General features: G+C 35.9%; 1 protein-coding gene across 12 annotated transcripts in view; it reads right to left on the bottom strand.

Annotated features, from left to right (window-relative positions):
• Positions 1-22,265, bottom strand: part of LOC137239477 (ADAMTS-like protein 3) — a 1,132,820-nt gene that overhangs the window by 175,693 nt on the left and 934,862 nt on the right. Inside the window, exon 3 of one of the 12 annotated variants that reach the window (XR_010949383.1) lies at positions 19,476-19,955. The exons of 10 other annotated variants lie outside the window; for them this stretch is intronic. The gene's annotated coding sequence lies outside the window, so the exon portion shown is untranslated. The remainder of the gene's footprint in view (positions 1-19,475; positions 19,956-22,265) is intronic. One more of the 12 variants, XR_010949385.1, reaches the window with a different exon arrangement.

Genomic DNA, 22,265 nt, shown 5'->3' with positions numbered 1-22,265 from the left:
TTACACAGTTTCTCAAAAAAGGTTCCATAATTTTCAGATGAAGAATCCACAGGCTGTTGAGAGAATTCATATTGGAGGACTTACTCCACTTAGGTTTTTCTGGCATAAGAGCGGACTCTCCAAGTTGATTTTCTTCAATTTTATCATTGTCGTCATTAAACAAACAAAGTATCTCCACTGCACCAGCAACTTCCTCAGGAATTTCCTCGGCTTGATCTGCAAGCAGTTGAACATCTTCGTCCACATCTTCTGTGTCACTAACTGCATCTACAGTCTCAGGCGGCAGCAATAACATTTGAAGGGAATCGGCGTTTTTTATATTATTAACGACCTCATCCTCTTCGTCCGATTCATTGACTATATCTTCTATATCTCTTTTAGATAAATATCTTTTAGAAAACATTTGGCAAATAAAGAACGTCACAATTTTTCTTAACAGAAAATGTAAATAAACAATATCAGCTGATCACAGGGCTGAGTGCTGCCGGTTGATAAAATGCATAGCGTTAAGTCCTAACGTTGCATTTGCGCAACGTAAACATTTAATTGCATATATATGCTATATGTTGCAATATAAAATTAAAAAAAAATAATTTTAAGATAATTTGTATAGAAAAAATACTGCTAACAAGGAGATTTTTTTTACTTTTAAATTGAAAGTATTTTTTATTAATTTAACAAAAAACACCAAAAAAATTGCTGGAATCCAAACCAAAATAAATGTGTATAAATCTTTACTAAATTCAAATATAAGTATAACACATTTTAAACAAGTTCATTTTTATTAAATTTTAGTTGTTTTTTCGTTAAATTTTCCTAAAATCTGTGTAAAAAAACGTTGCGTTAAGAAGAACAAAATGAAAAAGTTCTGCAGGGCGAAATCAAAAGCCCTTGGAATCATGGCAGGAATACTGTTCGTGGTATTACATATATAAATAAATTAGCGGTACCTGACAGATGATGTTCTGGGTCACCCTGGTCCACATTTTGGTCGATATATCGAAAACGCCTTCACATATACAACTACCACCACTCCCTTTTAAAACCCTCATTAATACCTTTAATTTGATACCCATATCGTACAAACACATTCTAGAGTCACCCCTGGTCCACCTTTATGGCGATATCCCTAAACGGCGTCCACCTATAGAACTATGGCCCACTCCTTTTTAAAATACTCTTTAATATCTTCCATTTGATGCACATGTAATACAAACACATTCCAGGGTTACCCTAGGTTCATTTTAGTACATGGTGATTTTCCCTTATTTTGTCTCCCTAGCTCTCAGCTGAGTTACACCCGAACTTAGCCTCCCTTACTTGTTTTTTTTATATTATACGTTTTTCTTTTCATTTTGCAAGAATTTCGAAATTGAAAAAGTGCGTTGAGGTTATATTGTAAACCACAGTTATCGAATTGAAGTTAAATACCCTGTATATAAGTACAGCTGGTTATAAAAAAAATGTCGGTCATTTTTAGAGGGATCAAAAAATTAATTGTTCCCAGTAATTTTTCATATTCAGGGCTGGACTTTTGCAACCTTTTTTCGACCGAGTCTAATGTACAGTCATATATATATTTTCTTGTATAAATATTGCATGCGTGTCTACAATAAGTATTTGTCACATTCCTTAGCTACCTCAGGAGCTTCTTATATAAGCATACATACTGTACATATATTTGTTTATATGCCACCAATTGGCCTGACTGTGTCACAGCTGCGCTAACTTTTACTTATTTTAATTTTCACTTTTTTACATCACGTTTTGACTGTTTGTTGTTGCTGCCACAAAACAGAATTCACAAGTTTGTTTTATTTTCTTTTGAAGCTGCAGTTGCTTTTTTATAAGCTACTAGAAGACCCGGCAGACGCTGTTACCCTAAATTTGGCCTAGCTGCATGCATTTTAATAAGCTTTTTCCATCTGACTCTGCCCTCCCCCCATCTTCCCATTTATTCACTCCTCCCTCCGTCTTTTTCGCTTCATCTATCTCCATCTTCGTTTCATTCTATCTCTTTCTCAATCTCCTTCGCTCTTTTCTCTTCTCTCAATTCCTTGTCATTCTTCTGCATCCCTTATTGCCTGTCCCAGAGGGTGGTATGTATTTTATTCCAGTCCCAGTCCCACTCCGAGTCTCAGTCCTAGTCCCACTCCGAGTCTCAGTCCCAGCCCTAGTCCTAATCCCAGTCCCAGTCCGTCTCTGAATAATATATAACTCTGTACTAAAGCACTCATCAACAGCTTTCATTTGTTATCCATATTCTATAAACACCTTCTAGGGGTACTCGGGTCCACGTTTCGGCCTATATCTCGGGACCCTGTACGTCGATCGCAACCAAACCTATGTAGTAACCACCGCGTGAGGTTTACGCAACTTGTGTGAAAGTTTGAACAAAATCGACCGACGCATCTCTTCAAACACCGGCGACCAACTAACACACATTTTAGCCTTTCCTTTTATATATATAGATTTTTATTTTTCACACTTCACTATAATATTAAAACGAAATGCAGATTTTCGTTGCTTTTGAAATTCGGCTTAAAAATTGCACATTGAACAACTAAAGACTCTCCTGAATTAAAAAAAAATGTCATAGTACCTCTAAATAGCAGGCCCCCTCAGAAACCCCCCCCCCCCTCCCCCTACCCACTCGGCGGGCCTGGTGATGTGCTATACTTGATATCATTCGCTATAATATTTTTTTATTTATAAGCACGTTGTTTAATTACACACCAACCAATTACACGGAAATATATCCGCACCCCTGAAAATGTGAGTGCCGGTGCGTATACGTAACATTTTATTATTACTTATAAACAAATAAAAAAAAATTTGCAATAAAATAATATTGCGACAATAAACTGAGATATAACATATCCTATATTTCAAGTTAGATCAAACTACACACGGGGTGCAAAACAAATCGAAAATCGGTTCAGTAGTAAAGAAGTCCATTGGCGCCAAACATGGTGACACGTGATTTTTATATATTAAGATTTAAGCGGGGTTTTCTTCTTATTTCCACTTTTTCTTGTTTTTATAAAAATCACCTTCAAAATTTCATATCTGTGATTTTCGATTTCATTGAAACTTAACGCGAACGCGTCTGTGTGTGTAGGTATTAGAGTTGCTAAACGATGTACAGTGTGCTGTTTTAAATAACGACAAAGGCTGCTGCATCACTGTAGGAGTAGCTAGCAGAAAGGTACTCGAATCGTCTAAAGCAGAGATGAGCAAACTATCACATGTCCGGTGCGACCGAAAGGCAGGGCCGCAGAGAGCCGAGCCGGACCCCTGGGACAGTTCGCGTTCACGGGTCCCCCTAAAAAATAAACTCAATTCAGTAAAAAAATGACATGACATAAATAAGTTTTTCAATTCACATTTTCAGTTTTATTTCATATAAAATAAGATTTACTGGAGCACTTACATAAATGGAATGTTAGATTTCATTGTTTGATTGCTTACATTAACTTTTCTAAATATGTACATTTTAAGAGCTTGAATCAGCCAAGGAAAACCTTCCGTGCTTTTTGATCTGCGAATATGGAAATTACCGATTCAAAACTAATACTGCGAGCAAGGCTGGTCTCCAACGCCAATGTTCCAAGGCTTGTCAAGCGATTTTGGCTAATAGTAGAACGTAAAAAATGTTTCACGCGAGACAATAGACTAACAGAACGCTCCCCTTCAGCCACACTGACTGGAAGTGTGCAAATTATTCTTAATTCTATGCAGTTGTTGGGAAATAATACTTCCATCTTCAAGTCATGAAATTTGTTCAGAAGTTGAAATGGTGGCAGCGAATTGCATCCCAAATTTGCTAAGTGGATGGCTTTGAGATGAATGATTTCACCTATCAGACCCGTAGAAATATCGATGCCATAAATTGTGCAGAATGCCGCTGCCTTTTCTCTGAGCTCTTCTTCCGTCAGATCCTGATAATTCCACAAAAAACTAAATTTAATCGCAATGTCATTTACGGCTTCGAAACGTTTTGTCATGTTACCAATCAAGCAGCCCAAAAGAACGTAAAAAACTTGCTGTTTGAATTGAGTTTAGGAATCACACTCAGGTGATTCGCCAGGTAATTCATCGAACTGGAGCTTTCTTATCTTCCTTCTTTTCTCTGTGAAGGTATTCGCAACTCCTATACTCCCTGCCAGAACCTTACATTCTTGAATTATGATCGACCATTGATCCCTGAACTAATTCAACTCATCAATGACCCATGTAAACTTATCCACGGCATACTCATATGTTTGCACAAATTTGCGCTTCGCAAAACAAGTCAAGTGTACTAATTTTTTCAAATTAAAGCTCCAGTTTATTATCAGCCTGTATTTACAGATGTCGCTGGCTTTTATAAAAATTAAAAAGCAATACGACCAAACCGATAGGGGCATAGTTATAGTCGAAATAAAAAGGGATTTTAAGTTAGTTAAAGCATTTTTGACAAATAGCGCCTATAAAATTGTGTTAAAAACGTTTATCTAATTTAAAATCACATTTTATTTCAACTATGACTATGCCCCATAGTATTTGATTGGATGCTTATGATTATAGTTTAGTGATTTTCAATTTTAAAACAATTTTTTGTAGCAACAAAATACGTATGTATCTATGAAATCCTAGTTAGAGTAATGTCAATACTGCTTTGCCTTGCCGGGCCCCCAAAAACCTTCCGGGCCCCAGGGCAATTGCCCTGGCTGCCCCCGCCCCTCGGCCCAGCCGAAAGGAGTGATAACGGCCAAACCGCGGGGGACAAATTTGTACCCCATTTGCATGGCATCATTTCAAGATGCCTACAAGATGCAAGATGTTCCCGAAGCCTGGAGAAGAGTACAGGTGTTGTTCATTCCCAAAGGTTAGGAAACTAAACCAATCGGAAGCCAAAGATTACAGGCCAATAAGCCCATCCTTCTTCATACTTGAAACACTGCAGAGACTTACTGACCTAAGAGACAACATTAACTTCTTCAGTATGGACACAGCTCAACACGCATACCGGAAAGACAAAGGGACTAAACGCGCCCTTCACAAGGTAGTCGGCACCATCGAGATATTACTGAACTGAAAAGAGTACACCCAGGCAGGCTTCCACGACAATGAGGATGTATTCCACAATGTTCAAACGGAGGCTGTCAGCAGGACACTTGTACGACATGGAAGCAAAAGTTCTATAGTTGCATGGATCGATTCTATGCTCAGGCAGGGGGTCGTCAACTTAACTTTAAAAGCTGACTCAGTATGTAGTATGGCTACCGTAGGCACCCCTCAGGGGGTCTTGCTGTGGCCTCTCCTACGGGGCAGAAGGAGCTGGGGTAGTCCCATAGGCAGACGACTTAGAGATTCTGATCACTGATAAATGCATTTCAACTATTAGCGAGCTCATGGAAACGACAATTTGTGGTATTTCACGATGATCTGAGCACAACGTGAATAAAAACGGAACTTGTTCTATTTACAAGAAAAACTAAATTCCTCCCTTCAACTTACAAAACGGCAGAACGGCAAGTCTCTCTTCTGAAGCAAAATATCTTTTCATGATTCCAAATTAAGCTGGAAACGGCACGTTTACGTAAGATCAAAGCAAAACAATCCAAGGTTATTTCTGCCCTGAAAAGCTTCTCAGTGAAAATGCAGCTGCCTTGCATATGCCGTTCAGTGTCGGCAAAGAACATACAAGTCCAGTTCCGCTAGTTTGTAAAAGAAACTAAAAAGGAGCAAGACACGAATTGGAAGAGAAGTTCGGCCTTAATCTCTTCACAGGTAAATCGCGCAAAGTATTTTTTTATTACTATTAATGAAATTTAAATCAGTGGAGGCTACCGAAAAAACCGTGGAGGTTAACAAAAAAGCGTTGAAGACTATTTATTCACTCCGCAGCTCAAATTGTCATACTGTGCAACTCGGCACAACTTGCGACACTTTTTGGTGGTTGTTTTTGCTTTTGTTAGTTAATTAAATTCACAGTGATTTAGTTGTTAACACATTGTTAGATTGTTTTCAACACTCCCTCTATGCCTCTCTGCCTTCATCGTTCCTTACTCTCTCTCAGTAAATTAACTTTTATCGAATTTTTTCATTGCATAAACTTTAGCTAAGCTCTTTGACACTTAAAGCGCATATTTTCCTCATACCAATTACTTGAAGTGGTTAGGCAACATAGGAAAAGTACACATACTCGTAGTTGCATATTTGAGCAAGTGGGTGGATGCCTTCGTGTCTGCCACCTGGTCGCGTGCAGCAGTCGTTTAAAGGCGATTAGTTGAACAATAAAGCTAATATTTGTATGTTCGTATGTAAGTATGGGGCTATGCCAATAAGTTGATGAACATTGTTTTTGTTGTACAAACAATAATGGCACTTAAGCATAATGAATTGCAATTAAGTGAACATAGGAGACACATAAACATATACACATATATACGTAATCAAATATAAACTCTAACATACAAGGCAGCAACTTTTGTCGCCCCATAACTAAGTGTTTGGCTACCATGAATTTGTTCACACACTCGATGTTTATGTTTTCAATAAATTGTTTGTGTGTTGACTCATAAATGCATGTTGCATGTTGCTGACTTCTTGGCTGGCCCTTGATACATGTTGCAATTGCCATAACTAATGAGAAATAAACAAAATTAATTAGTAGAAATTTTTGCGTTGCTGCACGCATCATTGATTAGAGTAATAAATTTTTTATTAACTGAACGGCCTCTATTATAAAGGTTACAGGGAATGTATGAGTTGCTTGTTTATCAAATTAACGATAGCAGATATGAGTTATTTATTACACTTGTAAACTAATCAAATATGTTACAATCAGTAAATAGAAAATGTGTTAATTTTAGCACATATTTCTTCTTCTTAATGTGCGCCTCGAGCCTGTCCCACAACGTTAAGCGAATTTCTACAGGGTGTGCTTAGCAAGCTATATACGTACCTGCGCTGTATCAAGCGGCTTAAATGTTAGCCCAACAAGACAGAATCTCAACGAGGATTAAGTACCTTGCAGTCGAAATAGACAACAAGCTACACTGGAAATTCAGTATTGAAAGAAGAGTAGAGAAGACGCACATCGATAATTTCTAGTGCAAGGGAATAATAGCAGAAATTGTGGTCTTAGAACAAAACTTCCGATGTGGCTTTACACAGCGGTCATAAGGCCCATTCTGTTGTAAGGAGCGATACAACATTAAATAACTAAACAAAGTAGAATAAGCCTGTGCAGGGATAAAAGGAACCCTTAGGCCGTGCCCTTAACCAATTTTCACTGAACCTCTACATACTCATTACAGTTATTATCTCTGCCATTAGACTTTAAGAGTCTAGATGCAGGAACCGGAAGCAGTATAGCCACAGCGGAATCCAAAGAAGGCTTGCCGACGTGAATTCGACAACAGATTATCTTTCGACTGTATTGAACTTTGACAAGAACTTTATTGGTCGGCCGACATGGCATGTAAGAAGGGTGTTACTTTACTCTACACTAACGGGTCCAAAACGGACTGCGGTGTTGCCGCAGGGGCCTTCTCCGCACAGCTAAAAGACACACTCTCCAGCCGCATTCCAAACTCCGCTAGCATCTTTCAAGCGGAGCTTCTAGAAATTTTGCAATCGGTCGAGAGATATGCTTAGACATCCAAGCAGCGCTCATGGCGTTGGATGCACCATTTACGTCGTCCAAGGCCTACAGCTACAGTGGACACTGGGTCTAAGGAATATTGACGGCAACGAAAAGGCGGATGAAATAGCAAAGGGCAGTGCATCGTTAGACAGCCCAGAGGCAGAGTCGCGGTACATCGACCACTTACATCAATAAAAATACCTCATGGAAACCGCTATTAAAAATTATTACTTATTACTTAGCAATCTATTTAAAATTTGCATTTGCAGACTAATTAAAGAAAAATAGATATGAATCTATGTATGGCACATGAATAAAAAGACTTGCAAGCAGTAATCATTAGTAAAACGCAATCAAAGTCAGCGAAACTGGCTTTTGCAACATTATTTGCTGTCCATCAATCTTCATTTATTTTACCGCACGTTTTTAGTGCAAAAGTTGCCATTCACTTCGTTTGCATATTTTTATTGCTCGCCAGCGTGATAATCTATTGCTCTTGGGGTTGTGGCTTTCATTATTAGTACACGGCTTTCTTTTATTGTTGCTGTCTTTAACTGTCCAACAATCAGACGGATGACGAGCAATAACAATCACGAGATATAAAACGTCTGATCTAATTTAATTAAACCACTTGCTATTATTCGAGTTTTTCTCTCTGTAAGTTAACTCGAGCTACGTGTCACTAAATATGTAGGCGCGTTAGCTAACGAATGCGTTCGTTGTCGCACTCTGACCTATACAAGTATTAAAATTCCCTCTTTCGTATGTTCGGTTCCACTTAATCGTTTCATTTTCATTTCATTTCATTTATTAATCATTTTCTTAATGCTATGTACATATTTTAAATTTCCCACAATTTCAACACTTTAACTATAACATAGCTTACGAAAGGTAGATGGCAATTATTATTTTAAGAATTAAAATAGTACTAATGCCATTTTCAATAATTATATACTGTTTTTGTTTTTGTGTGGGGTGTACATTAAATATTTACTAATACTAAAAAATTTTATTAAAAAAGAACTTCAGGTAAAATAATTTTTATATTTTTAATTTTTTATAATATCGCCCTCAGCAGCGATTCCAGTTCATAATGATTATGTCCAAGCAGATACAGTTTAACTGTTTTTTGAAAGAAGTTAAAATTTCTAATAACCTGTACAGTGTTAGGAAGGGAGTTGAAGAACTTGCGCGACGTGTAAATATAAAAGATTCTAAAGTGTGATGTTCTAGAATACGGAATGTATACAGTTGGAAGTATATTCCTACGTAAGTTATAGACTTCTGAGGGAAAGCTTTCCAAGTAACCTGAACGAATAAAGAAAATAGTCATGACTTTATATAAATACAAATGACGGCACGGTAGTATATCCAGTCTCCTAAAAAGCGGCATAGAGTGTGATCTATATTTTGCACTACAGATACGTCTAATAATTCCCTTTTGAATCGTTACAAGTGGTGACAGTTTATTTGCCGAGGCGCCACCCCAGCAGCTGATACCATATTGAAGTTTAGATTGGAATATGCCGTAGTAAACAGCTTTTAAAGTAGATACGGTGCAACACTTTTTGAGACGATAGAACTGCCTAGTAGTATAGAGAAAATACTGTTTCAATGTATGGATGTGCGCAGACCAATTCACACGATTGTCAATTATTATACCAAGATATTTAAAATTCTCAACAACATCAACTCTGAAACAGTTGTCGCTGCATTGAATATTGCAATCGAAAGAACTTATCGCAACATTCTGAGTGCACTCCATATGGTGTAAGTTAAAACGAAGGCATTCTTCGGCATGAAATATAATATCACAGCTAGGTAGTTCTTTGGCAAAATGGCTAAAATACATAAGTTTCGGTTTATTACTAACAAGTAGTTTCTGTGAAGCAAACCAAGCTCTCAGCAAATGCAAATCAAAGTTAATGTCACATATTAATTCAAGTTCACTAGTTGTACTGTACGCAATGGACAGATCATCTGCAAACGCAGTTGTTTTGCCCTTAAATGGCAGGGAAAATATTGAATTGATGTATATTAGGAACAATATTGGACCAAGAACAGAACCTTGGGGTACTCCCAGATTTACAAACAGTGCGCTACTGTAACTGCTATCTACTTTTACTCTTTGTATTCTGTTAGAAAGATAGGATTTAAACCAGTTATGAATAAAGCCTCGGAAGCCTGCATGGTGTATTTTATCCAAGAGAATATCTCTATCGACCATGTCAAAGGCTTTTGTTATATCAACAAATAGGCCGGCGCAGTTTCTTTTACCGTCTAGAGCTCTGTAAATATTTGTGCAGAAACTCAGCAGAGCATCTTCTGTTGATAAGCCGGAACGAAATCCAAACTGCATAGGACTGAAAAAGTTTGAATTGTCTAGAAAGTTTAAAATTCTTTTTTTGACTGTTTTTTCAAATACTTTCGATAAAGCTGAGAGTAGCGATATGGGTCTATAGTTGTTTGTATCCCTCTTGTCCCCCTTTTTGAAAATCGGAATAACAACAGCGCTTTTAAGGATATCAGGAAAAATTCCTTGAGTAATACTGGCATTGAATAAGTATTTCAATATATCAACTATATTAAGAGATATTCTCTTGAGTAGTATATTTGAAATACCATCCTCACCACACGAACTCGAGTTTTGCAGTGTGCTAATAATTTTAGTAATTTCAAAGCTTGAAATGGTTTTAAAAAAGCAGCTATTTTGAGCACAACTATACGAGGGAGGAGACTGACAATCACAGCTGCGTGAACTTAGATTACCAATCGTGGTAAAGTGTTGGTTAAATTTGTCAGCTACTTCTACAGTGTCTGAAATTAACTGATTTTCAGTACGCAATACAACTGGCTCATCACCCTTAATGCAGTTTTTATTTAGAATAGTGTTGACCACTCCACATTCTTTTCTTGAGTTGCCAAGTACTGGTTCAAGTTTTTTTCGAAAAAAGTTATCGCGTTTCGAATTTATTTCCTTGTTGGTCTGTTTACTAATTTTATTGTATCGGCACCGAAGCCTTGCATTACCGGGACGCTTAGCACGCCTTTTCCTTAATTTATTTTTAGGCTTTATTTTATTTAACAGATCCCGAGTGATCCAAGGTTTAAGTCTAATATTTTTCTTTGAAAGGCTTAAATTATAAGTGCAACTGTTAATATGAGCCTTTAACGTTTTTATGAAAACGTCATAAGCTAGCGATATATCATTTTCAGCGTATACGGTAGCCCAACTTTCAAAACGTAGCTTTAAGTTCAACTTGGTAAAGTTAACTTTAGTTAGGGATTTACGAGTACCCTTAAGATTTGTTTTGCTTAACGCAATTCTTTTTATCTGTAAACCGGTCATCGTGTGATCGGTCACTTGTAAGTCCATATTAAAACTAGAACAGTCTCTGCACTGCGAAGCTTTAAAGCAACAAAAACATGATCAATACAAGTACCTGAGTTTATTCGTGTTGGTTCATTAATATATGATGTTAAACCGTTTTCAGCCATTAATGCCAAATAGTCATCAGTTAGTATGCAATGATGTAGAAGGTCTAAATTAAAATCGCCTAAAACAAAAAAATTGCTAGCTATTTCATTAACGTAAGTTTTAATAAATCAGCACTATTTAAGCTAATACTTACTGAAGTACAATCATAATTTTCGCGTACAAATGCTCCAACACCTCCTGCACTGTAGTTATCATTTGCATTCGCATAGAACCTATAATGGGGGATACTATAATCACCTATTTCATACGAATAAATCCAGATTTCACTTAGAAAAATTACATCTGGTTGGACACTCAAAGCATCTAGATAACTAACAAATACGTCAAAGTTTTGCCTAAGGCTGCGTATATTCTGATGAATAAATAATAAATCGTTATTACCTGCTGAGGTCGAGCTATGCTGAATATTTTTATTAGCGATGATTGGGTTATCATTTATCAGAACGTCATCGAACATTAGATACGACTCTTAAGAGTAAAGATTTAAAAATAAAATAAAAGAGCTACAAAGTAGCTAATCAGCAACTAACTTTAAGTCATCGAATGTTCTGATGTTGAAAACCCTCTCATTTTCAGCTTTTTTTTTAACAGAAAACTAGATTTCCCTATCCATAAGAATTTGTAGCGTTTCTTTTTCTTTATCTTATACGCAGCAGTAAACAGAGCTCGAGTATAACGTATGAGAGCATGATTTATATATATTCTGTTGTTTGTAGAATGGTCGAAGAGGCCCGAAGTCAGCTTACGTGCTTTGGTTTTTCTAGCTGCCATTACTCTTTGCACCGGCTCGCTGTTCGTTTTCTTTGATATGCTGATTGGCTGCATTTCATAGCAACTGCGCTGCGCAACAGTGTTCGAACTTGAATATATGGAAAAATACATACATTTGCCAAAAGTAGTGGTAGATTTTATGATTTAGTAGCATTTCAATTCGGGAAAATGGAAATTATGTAATTTATTTGAAGCTTGCTGATCATTCAAATTCTATCAAACTATTCCTAAAAGTTAACACCTACGATTGCTGATTGATATTTTTGTGAATTTCTGAAGAAAATAAACTTATTTGAGCAAAAACACTTTCTTGCGGATCAGAGAGTTGATTTTAAAAATTGTCAAAAGCGTATGAGATAACCCCTTCTTCCCATTAGCAGAACGGAAACTTAAAGTTTTTTAGCTCCTCATGAGTATTTAAACACATACATTTTTAACAAATTTCAAATCGAAAATTGTGAAAAAAAATAATAATTCCGTTAAATTTAACTTTCTAGTCAAATAGTTTTTGCTATTCTGAAAGGCCCACTTGCAGAAAGGCAAGTTAACCTTTTAACCTGACACGAGGAGTTAAACTCATGCACTTTTGATACATTTTTTAAGCTATTGAATATATTTTATTGCGGGCTTGGCGACTAAATCAATAAAAACCGTAACGGATATTTGTCAAAAAAGATTCGAAAAGGTTCGAAAAAGTTTCGGTGTTAGCAACAGGCTGATTACATAAAATTGGATCTATTTATGCGAATATTGGTTGTTGTCTTTGGTGTACATTTATCTTCACTACTGCGCTGTAGATGGCACCCATTGAATTACGAACAGCAAATATTTCATTAACATCGGATAGAAACTGTATAGCCAAACGCAAACATTTTCCATTAGCTTCAGCTCTTGCTCTAACTATACATAAGTCGCAAGGTGGAACTTTTGACGAAATAGTATATGAGTATAGTAAAGCACATTCTCAGGAACTCGTTTATGTTGCGCTGTCTCGAGTGACAAATATTGAAAAATTGTATATCACGACAAAAAACGATAATGCCGCATTTAAGTTTTATCATAATCGAAAGCAAGCTGCATCGACTGCATCTTTGTTGCAAGAATTCAAAAGACTGTCTTTAAATAGTGTTCAGACGATAGCTCAAAATGTCTTAGATTTCATTAGTAATAGAAATGGCATTTCAATAATTACTTTCAATTGACAAAGTCTAAACAGTCACAAATACGATTTACAAGATTAAGTTACGAGACAAATAAATGTCTTACTTCTTACCGAAACTTGCATGACGCGTGATAATATGATTGAAATACCTAATTTCAAATGTATTATTCAATTCAAACGAGATACTGCTCCAAAGGGTGGTGTAGCTATTTACCAAAATAACAATAACGTTACTAATATTATGACTCCGAATATTGAAATAAATATTGCACACGTTAGCGATGTTAATTTTAGGTGCTCATTTGTTGGAGATATTTGTGCGTGCTTATGCAAACTTAGAAATAGTCTACACATTGTCATGGTAGCAATTTACATTTCTCCGAATCCAAAATTGGACGAGGTAGACCATTTTATTCATCGCACTTTACTGGAGTACTCTGAAGAAGGGGCAAAAATACTTGGTAAAAATGCTAATAAGTTTCCACTTATCTTGGCCGGCGATTTCAACATCAATTTCTCTGATAAAAAATCAGAGCGGTTGACAAGTTTTCGTTTTGAAAAATTCAATTTGAAAATAAATAATGATCCAAAAGGATCCACAACAAAATATGGGACCACCATTGACGCGGTATTTTCAAGATATTTAGAGGATATCAAGTCTCAAAAGTATGTTTCCTATTTCAGTTACCATAAACCTATAATTTCCATTATAAATATTACTGAATAACCTATGTATGTACATATCTTGTAAGATAATAATAAAAATTTTTTAACTTCTCATTTATTCAATAAAAGTAAAATTTGTTTTCTTATCGGTCACCACGCTTAAAAAATTTGACTTGGATTAATATCAAAGACAAAACTTGAATTATTATCAAAGAAAACAAAATGTAGTCGTAGGAATGTAGTCCTGAACTTTTTTTATATTTGTTTAATCTTCACAAATATTTAGGCTTTAAAAGGTTCTTATAATGATAAATAATAAGTTGTCAACTACTTTATTAGACAATCTCTTTCCACCGAACCATTTATCCAGGATTGTAAACTGGATAGAAGGATAGGCTGGATGAGATAGCCGTTCGTTGTACACTTTATGCATTTTTTTAAAGGCCTTCTCATGAGGAAGCAGAATTTTTTCATGCACCAAATGAGATCCTTTCTGCTTTAAGACAATATCAAATCTGTTCAAAAGCTTCGAAAATACTCCGCGGTGATAGGTATTTTGCCCATCTTCAAGTTCACCGACACATCAAGTACTCGTTGACCAAAAAGATGAAATTTGGACATATTGTTACGAATTTTAGCAACACTAAGGGGTACTGCCATCTCTAAGCCGATGCTGGGCAGTGACGTGAATTCACATCAATAATTCAATCATTGTGTCTACACATACACGTACACGCAGCGGAGAGGCAACGCACAGACACATGCAGATATCTTATCTGAGGTGCTCCTAAAGGTATGCAATTGTAATTGTGGAAGTGTCGCTCACACATACAAGCGCATGGGGTATGAGAGAAGCTATAAAAATTATACATCTGTAGTTGTAGCTGAGAAATTTATAACTAACTAGTAAGTTCTGGAATTAGAAAAGCCTAGAAATGTGTAACAAGGAAATCGGACAGTATAAAAGGGCGGCAACAGTAGAAGCGAGAAATCAGTTTCATTTAAGCTATCAGACAGTTTGGTTATTAAGCAAGCTAGTTGCAAGGTATAAGTATTATTGTGAAGTACTTTAATAAAGGCCATTTTTCCATTATTCAATATTGGAGTTATTTATTCAACAGTTTAGCGATACGAACGTTAGCAGAAGATTGCAAATAAGGGGAATTGCAGTAAATTCGTTACAATATTAAGTCATTCCAGATATGGTCAAACTGTACCTTAAAAGTACTTGTTACAGGAACGTGCCGGACCTAAACCCGGCAAAGGCAGACACAATCAACACGAATAACAGTCCCCAAAAGCTTCGGCGAGTGTACATCAACAACAACTTCCACAAATTTAGGTCAAAACGAGCAAGAGACCTAATATAGTTTTCTGATTTTCCAACGGTTTTATACACAGTTTTATAAAAAAGCAAAATTAACAAAAGCAAAAATACAAATCTACATTTTAATGATAAAAGTCCGAACACTGCTGAGCAATAGCCCCAACTCTCATACTAAATGCAGAGGTTTATTCTCACATAACTTGTGAGGTTAATTAGTTAATTAATAATGCCCTGATTGACATGGCTTACCATGCCATTGAATTAAATATAAATTAATTCAAGCGAACATCTGAATGTATAAGAAAAGATTATTTGTTTGGTAGGGAGAGCTTAATTACGATTCAAAAATTATTCACTAACAAGTCAGAAAGTCTAAGTTCCGGTGAAACCGAACATTGCATACGCAGCTGTGCACTTGAAATGCTGTTGTGGGCGTGGTGTATAACTAATTTTGATTATCTTCACTCAGTCTTCATAATTCAGCCAAATTTCAATGTAATATCTTTAACGGTATTTGATCAACGGCTTGTTAGACTTGGTTGTTTCGCGATAACTGACGCCAATTGGGAGCATCAAAGGCGGTCAAGTCTTCCTCCACCTACCTCTCCCAACTCAGTGGAGCTCTCCCCTCCTTCTCTGCTTCCAAACAGTGGTGTCGATTGAAATACTTTCCTGGCCGGACCGTCTTCATCCGTTCGCATAATAACATTGCTTAGCCAGAGAAAACTTTTCTATTTCATTCGATGCCCTATCTTCATATCGGCGTTATGCTTATAGAGCTCATCATTATACCTCTATCAATAATCGTCGCCGGAATCCCGGACAGGGCCATAAATCTTCCGGGGAACTCGAACACTCTAAAAGGCATCTCAACTTCTATCCATACCGTCTATGATTACGAGCCAATATCGGCAAATATGATTCAAAATTTTCGTAGCGATACTGGAGTACATGTTAGTCAATGTACTATTCGTACTTGACTCCTGTTACAGTTTAAGCTGGACTGGGACGTTTTGCCTTATTCAAAAGTAACATTTACATTCTCTCCCTAAGCTACTAAGTTGTCGCACCTTCTGAAATCTAGAAAATATAGAAGATTTATTGAATAAGAAAGGGACTGTATTCCCTGGAAGTTTGGTCTAATGAAACTCATACACATTCCGCGTTTTACAAAAGCCTTTTTAATTCTCCCTCCTCTACTTTTAAGTTCAGTTTACTAAACCTAGCCCAACCTAAATTACTTTTGTGCAAAGTAACCTAACTTGTTTTTGTTTTTTTTTTTAATTTATAAAATAAAATCCTTTTGATCTTCTCAAAGCAAATTTGTTGTAATATCCCATGCGGTGCATACTTTTATTCACTCCCTCTATTATTTAGAATTTTTAAAGCAATCAAACTCATTTCACCTCAATTTCGTACTCATCCGACTCATTGCATTTTAATTAGACCAACATATTAATTTCCGCAACCTTGTCTACGACAAAGTTTAAGTTCTTCGTGAATCTTTTGAAAATTTTACAACAACTTCAAAAAGACAAAACATAGCAAACTGCCAGCACCTCAGCAGAAAACCGACCATACCAAGCTTAACAAGTTTTAATTCATTTTGCGTGGCTAAAACTTTGGAAACTTCGAATTGGTAAAGAAAAGAAAATCAAGGAAATCGCGAAAGATAAATCAGTGTTAAAGTGATAAAATAAAAACAAATGTGAACAGGGAAAGAAGGAATAAGATATTTATAACAAAAAAACATATTCATGCAAAATAAAGTGCGCGAAGCGAGTGTTGGTATTCTAAGTTTTATTGCTGGGCTAAGTTTTTCAAATCAATATGTCTCAACAAGATAGTTGAAAACTAACAATATAAGCAACAACAATAAACACAAATATGTTCCTCTTCTCGCTGAGGAAAGAAAAGCAATATACGACAACTGATCGGAAGCGAGTAGAGCTACATATGTGAGGCAATTTCTTATCAGTAAACGAAAAGACGGATGCCTAGCCCATTAGCGTCAGATAAGCCATGGAGCTCACGAAGCGCGCACCTGCACCCGAAGTAGTGCTAAACGCGGTCCCAGGGATGGGACTTGTTCGGGCCGTGGGAGGAAGAAGGGAGTCCTACACTCGGAGAGTCTAACAATGAGGCTTAAATATTCCGATCAGTGCATAGTTAAGGCGTTTTCTTCTTCCACGAAACTCAAAAAACAAAAAAAAAAAAAAATAGCTTCAGAAAGTAGGCGGAGGGACTGACAAAGTTCGAAAAAGTTGTTCTTAAAAAATATAAGACGAAGAAGTATGTGGTTGGAGAACCTAACGACCTCTAGCCTGTCTTCGAAACTTAGAGATATCTGAACAACCCCAAAGTTTTTGTTCAACGCTACGAAACACCATTATCGGATGGTAGCCACGTTCAATTATAAGAGTGCGTTCGTGGGATAATAAGAAGATAGATAGTCATGGAATGTGTACGAGACCGTAGCGAGTACGTACTGTTCAAATCTGAGTATCTTTCTCTTCAGTTCTTGACACTAGCAATCAAGGATATAAAGAGACTTCTAACCTCTCACGCCAGATTACTTTCTCTCACTTCTCTCACTAAAGATTTCCTTAGTTCAATACCGATCCTTGTTATATCGCTATCTATGCATGGCCATAAAGACCTTGTACATCACCATAGCACGGTTCATGCTTTAGAGCAGTGATCGTGTTTATCAGCAGAACTCATACAATTTTAATTTTCCCACTTCTGATTTTAGAGCAACCTGTTCGTCGAAAATTATCTTTCTTGTTGTAGTTTTTGTAGGAAAAAACAAGTAAGGAAGGCTAAGTTCGGGTGTAAACGAACATTACATACTCAGTTAAGAGCTTTGGAGACAAAATAAGTGAAAATCGCCATGTAGGAAAATTAAACTAGGGTAACCCGGGAATGTGTTTGTATGACATGGGTATCAAACTGAAGGTATTAAAGAGTATTTTAAAAGAGAGTGGGCCATAGTTCTATAGCCATAAAGGTTGACCAGGGGTGACTCCAGAATGTGTTTGTACGATATTTTTATTTTTTTTTGAAATTTGAAATGAAAGGTGGTAACTATTGCTTTAAAAGGGAGTGGGCCCTAGTTCTATAGGTGGACGCCTTTTCGAGATATCGCCATAAAGGTGGACCAGGGGTGACTCTAGAATGTGTTTGTACGATATGGATATCAAATTAAAGGTATTAACGAGGGTTTTATGTGAAGGCGTTTTCGTGATATCGACCAAAATGTGGACCAGGGTGGCCCAGAACATCATTTGTCGGGTACCGCTAATTTATTTATATATGTATGTAATACCACGCACAGTATTCCTGCCATGACTTCAAGGGCTTTTGATTTTGCCCTGCAGAACTTTTTCATTTTCTTCTACTTAATATGGCAGGTGTCCCACCCATTTTACAAAGATTTTTCTAAAGTTATATTTTGTGTTAAAAAACCAATCCAATCACCATGTTTCATCCCTTTTTTCGTAGTTGGTATAGAATTATAGCAATTTTTGATTTTTCGAAATTTTCGATATAGAAAAAGTGAACGTGGTCATAGGTGGATTTCGCCCATTTTTAATACCAAGATAAAATGAGTTCAGATAATTGCGTAAACAAAGTTTAGTAAAGAAACATCTATTTTCTAATTTTCTAATTTTTATTTAACACACATATAGTAATAGGAGTAACGTTCCTGCCAAATTTCATCGTAATATCTTCAACGACTGCCAAATTACAGCTTGCAAAACTTTTAAATTACATTCTATTAAAAGTGAGCGGTGCTACGCCCACTGGCCAAAATTTTGCTGATTTTCTATTCTGCGTCATAAGGTCAACCCACCTACCAAGTTTCAGCGCTTTATCCGTCTTTGGTAATGAATTATCCCACTTTTTCGGTTTTTCGAAATTTTCGATATCGAAAAAGTCGGCGTGCTTATAGTCCGATTTCGTTCATTTTTAATAGCGATCTGAGATGAGTACCCAGGAAACTACATACCAAATTTCAATAAGATTCCTCAAAATTTACTCAAGTTATCGTGTTTACGGACAGACGGACGGACATGGCTAAATGAATTTCTTTTTTCGCCCAGATCATTTTGATATATAGAAGCCTATATCTATCTCGATTAGTTTATGCCGTCACGGGGTACCGTTATGCAAACAAAATTAATATACTGTGATGTTTGCTCAGCTGAGTATAAAACTTGAGGATAAAGTAAACGAGAAGGTTATAGAGAGAGAAGAGGGGAAGCGAGGATCACTTTTCGGATATATTCAAACCAATTTTCGGGCAGAAATAAGTCTGCGGGGTATGCTAGTATGAAATAAAAATGCTTAAACCTAGATTATCATATACAAGCTTATAAGCACTATTTTCAGACTTATCAAAAGTTTCAACCACTATTCGCTGTTAATCCATTTCCATTTTAATTCACGTACTGAAACCGGAAAATTGTTGACACATGTTTTTGCCCTACTTTTGGGTTCACACTGCTACCTTATACAGTTTTTCACACTTGGATTTCGCGCAACTTTTATAGCTTACATTTGATTTAGTTTTGTGTTTTATTTATTTAAATTTTTTTTTTTTTTTTTTTGTTGTAGTATTTTTGCTATTTCTTTTAGGATTTTTTTTGTTTTATTTTTTTTTTTTTCAACACTCGTTTATATTACAATACCACTGTTGTTGTCAGCGAACTTAAGTTAGCAACTTTTTTTACTTTCTTACATTCCTTTTATCATTGTTTGCGAGTGAAGATAGAAGACAAAAACTTATAAAATCCCTTTGCAGGATTTCCACTGAGGTTTAACTGGCCGGTCCATGGGGACCTCACATAGACTGAATGAGTCCGTAGTGTTAAGATTTCCACTTACTTTCCTGATTTCAAGTAAGCTTGCTTTTTATACCTTTCATGAAAATGAAATGGTATATTAATTTCGTCACGAAACCGAAAATTGTAAGTCCTTAAAGGAAAAAAAAAGACCCACCATTAAGTATACCGAAATAATCAGGTTGAAGAGCTGGGTTGATTTAGCCATGTCCGTCTGTCCGTCTGTCCGTCTGTCTGTTTGTATGCAAACTAGTCCCTCAATTTTTGAGATATCTTGATAAAATTTGGTGAGCAGGTGTATTTGGGTGTCCGATTAGACATTTGTCGGAACCGAGAGGATCGGACCACTATAGCATATATCCTCCATACAACCGATTTTTCAGAAAAAGAGGATTTTTGTAATATCTTACCCAATTTAACAGATTGAAGCTTCAAACTTCACCATATACTTTCGTATATTGCACATATTGTTGCCTGAAAAAATGTATGAGATCGGTCGTATATATAGTATATATCCCCCACAACCGATTGTTCAGATAAGGAACTTTTCGTAATTACTGCCCTATTTTAAGAGCTAGAGGCTTCAAATTTCAGCGAATGCTTACGTATATAGCATATATTGTTGTCTGAAAAAATCATAAAGATCGGTGGTATATATAATATATATATGGTGGTATATATAGTATATATATATAGTATATATATATATATTTTCGCAAATTTTAGCCCCATTTTAACAGCTAGAAGCTTCAAATTTCACCGAATATTTACTTATATAGCATATATTGTTGTCTGAAAAAATCATAGAGATCGGTTGTATATATAGTATATATCTCATACAACCGATTGTTCAGATAAGAAACCTTTCGCAATTTCTACCCCATTTTAACAGCTATAAGCTTCAAATTTCACCGATTGCTTACGTATATAGCATATATTGTTGTCTGAAAAAATCATAGAGATCGGTTGTATATATAGTATATATCTCATACAACCGATTGTTCAGATAAGAAACTTTTCGCAATTTCTACCCCATTTTAACAGCTAGAAGCTTCAAATTTCACCAACTGCTTACTTGTGTAGCATATATTGATGTCTGAAAAAATCATTGAGATCGGTGGTATAAATAGTATATATCTCATACAACCGATTGTTCAGATAAGAAACTTTGCGCAATTTTTGCCCCGTTTTACCAGTTAGAAGCTTCAAATTTCACAAAATGCTTTCGTATATAGCATATATTGTTGTCTGAAAAAATCATAGAGATCGGTGGTATATATATTATATACTTTATATAAACTGTCATATTGACCCCTTTTTTACGGCTAGAAGCTTCAAGATTCATCAAATTTCATCAAATAGTTACGTTTACGTCATATATTTTTGAAATACGTGATTCGTAGCCATAGTTTTTACATGCAGACCACAAAAAACGTGAAGCTTTGCATCCTCACACAGATTACCTACCTATTTTTTATTTTATATTTATCTTAAAAATCGTTTAGATATGTTCAAATTTCACCAAATGCTTACGTGTATAGCATATATTGATGTCTGAAAAAATCATTGAGATCGGTGGTATAAATAGTATATATCTCATACAACCGATTGTTCAGATAAGAAACTTTGCGCAATTTTTGCCCCGTTTTACCAGTTAGAAGCTTCAAATTTCACAAAATGCTTTCGTATATAGCATATATTGTTGTCTGAAAAAATCATAGAGATCGGTGGTATATATATTATATACTTCATATAAACTGTCATATTGACCCCTTTTTTACGGCTAGAAGCTTCAAGATTCATCAAATTTCATCAAATAGTTACGTTTACGTCATATATTTTTGAAATACGTGATTCGTAGCCATAGTTTTTACATGCAGACCACAAAAAACGTGAAGCTTTGCATCCTCACACAGATTATCTACCTATTTTTTATTTTATATTTATCTTAAAAATCGTTTAGATATGTTCAAATTTCACCAAATGCTTACGTGTATAGCATATATTGTTGTCTGAGAAAATCATAGATACCGGTGGTATATATAGTATATATCCCATACAACCGATTGTTCAGATAAGAAACTTTGCGCAATTTCTTCCCCATTTTAACAGTTATAAGCTTCAAATTTCACCGATTGCTTACGTATATAGTATGTATTGTTGTGTCAAAAAATCATAGAGATCGGTGATATATATAATATATATATGATGGTATATATAGTATATATATATAGTATATATATTTTTTTTTACGATTTCGGCCCCATTTTAACAGCTAGAAGCTTCAAATTTCACCAACTGCTTACGTGTATAGCATATATTGATGTCTGAAAAAATCATTGAGATCGGTGGTACAC

This window comes from Eurosta solidaginis, chromosome 2 (genome assembly GCF_040869045.1).
Source record: "Eurosta solidaginis isolate ZX-2024a chromosome 2, ASM4086904v1, whole genome shotgun sequence".
Taxonomy (NCBI): Eukaryota; Metazoa; Arthropoda; class Insecta; order Diptera; family Tephritidae; genus Eurosta; species Eurosta solidaginis.
Note: the sequence above shows the minus strand (reverse complement) of the source record. Positions and strands in the feature narration are given on the sequence as shown.